Here is a 2,227-nt window from a genome sequence, read left to right as displayed (position 1 = left end):
TCCGAGGGCGTGCGGGGGCCAGCGATGAGAGCAGGCGGAAGCTGGGGTATCGGTGGAGGAGGATGCGCCTTAAGGATCCTTATGATGCTAATTAACTAGACTCGCGTTTGGCCGGGTTAGTTACCCCTGTACTTTACTGTTCTCGCTTCATAAATATGTCCAGTCCTCTCACGTAGACTGCAGATCTCTTGAGGAATTTTGTTAATCATGGTTCATAGCTTTTCGAATCCCCTACGGCACCTAGTAATAGTATACCATATACTATTAAGTATTCGAAAAATAATTATAATTAAATGTAAATTCTTTTCGAGTCTGTACATATGTTCCACCCTTTCCTATCTTAATGAATTGCAGTCTCTTACCAAACCTGCTTTGTACTTTATTTTTAGTGCTGAGTTAAGCTTAGCATCATGACGTAATCTGTGCCTTAAGCTTCAGTAGTAGACCCTAGTTCTAATACCACAAATTTCGAAAAACCTAAGTTCAAATCTATGTTCATTCTTTATACACCCTTACAATTTTAACTTTTCAGACTACGTAGGATTTTGGGGTGGAGGTTGTGGATGTTAACCTTAGAAATAAAACACAATTTTTTAAACAGCAAAATGGGTTTATGCAGGAAAAGCAGAAAATTGCAATTTCGGTCAGGCAAGCCGTAGTGAATCATAGGCAAGTGCAAGAGACAAAGGGAAGGTCAGCTTTTACTAGGTTTTAGGAGGAGACTGGGGAGGGTTGTCTTGAATAAAAGTTCATTGGAGAAGAACAAGAGTTAGTTGTTATGGCGGTTTCTTATTAGCTGCAAGCAGTGGTCAGTGCCTTGTTGCTAGGACAAGAAGTGATCTTCTTAAAAGCAGGTGATGCAGTTCCCATGTGAAAAATGTCCTCCCTTGTACCAGAAGAGAAGTAACGTTCTTATTATCATGGATAAGAAGTTGTGACAGAGAAAAATTTATACAAAGAATTCTGTATAAGCTGACCTCGTTAAAATCATTTGTATCTTCCTTATTCCTGCTGGTTATGCAGGCTGTAACAGTGGTACATGCGTGAGAGCTCTCCTTCAGGGCTTCCTGGCTCCAATTTAAATGAGGTTTTTCCTTAATTTATTTTCACATGAAAACTGTTTTACTTTGGTCCCCCATTTTTATTCCTTTAACACTTTTTCTAACTACCCATTTATTTTGGGTTTTCAGGTTCCCCTCCAGTCTTCACTTTTTAAAAAATATATTTATTTATTTTATTTATTTATTTTTGGCTGCGTAGGGTCTTCGTTGCTGCACAAAGGCTTCCTTTAGTTGCGGTGAGCGGGGGCTACTCTTCGTTGCGGTGTGAGTGCTTCTCATTGCAGTGGCTTCTCTTGTTGCAGAGCACGGGCTCTAGAGCGCAGGCTCAGTAGTTGTGGCGCCCGCGCTTAGTTACTGCGCGGCATGTGGGACCAGGGCTTGAACCCGTGTCTCCTAGCATTGGCAGGCCGATTCTTAACCACCAGGGAAGTCCCTCCAGTCTTCATCTTAATTTCCCCTCCTTATCTGTTCCTGCTGATAGCCACCACCGATGTTTCTACCCAGTCCCCAACCTTAACCTAAAAATATTTTGTCTACCCCCAGTAGCTTTGATTTGTTTTTAAGAGTTTTGTCATCTAATCATCACAATGAAACAAATAACAATAAACATTGAGAAGTTACAGTGCTTCAGCTCTTTCAAAACACTTATTTCTACTCTTTATCTCATAGTTCTTGCCTCATATCTCATAGTTCTGTATTTTCAATACATATTTCTGATAGCCGGTATCCAGAATATATAAAGAACTCTTACAACTCAATCATAAGAAGACAAACATAAATAGGCAAAAGTTATGGACACACACTTTACCAAAGAATATATATGAATTATCAATAAGTACATTAAAAGGTACTCAAGGTCATATTCATCAAGGAAATATAAAACTAAAGCTACTACACATCCATTAGAATGGCTAAAATTAAAATGACTGACAATACCAAGTGCTAATGAGGATATGAAGCAACTGGAACTCTTATACACTCCTAATGGGAGTGTAAAATGGTACTAGTTTGAAAAATGGCAATTTTTAATGAAGTTAAATAATGCCTACATTATGCCCCAGTAATCTCACCCTTAAGTATTTACCTAAGAGATATGAAAACATAAGTCCATAGCAGCTTTATTCATAGTAGGCCCAAACTGGAAAAACCCAAATGCTCATCAACAG

Source organism: Stenella coeruleoalba (genome assembly GCF_951394435.1).
Source record: "Stenella coeruleoalba genome assembly, chromosome: 10".
Classification (NCBI taxonomy): Eukaryota; Metazoa; Chordata; class Mammalia; order Artiodactyla; family Delphinidae; genus Stenella; species Stenella coeruleoalba.
Note: the sequence above shows the minus strand (reverse complement) of the source record.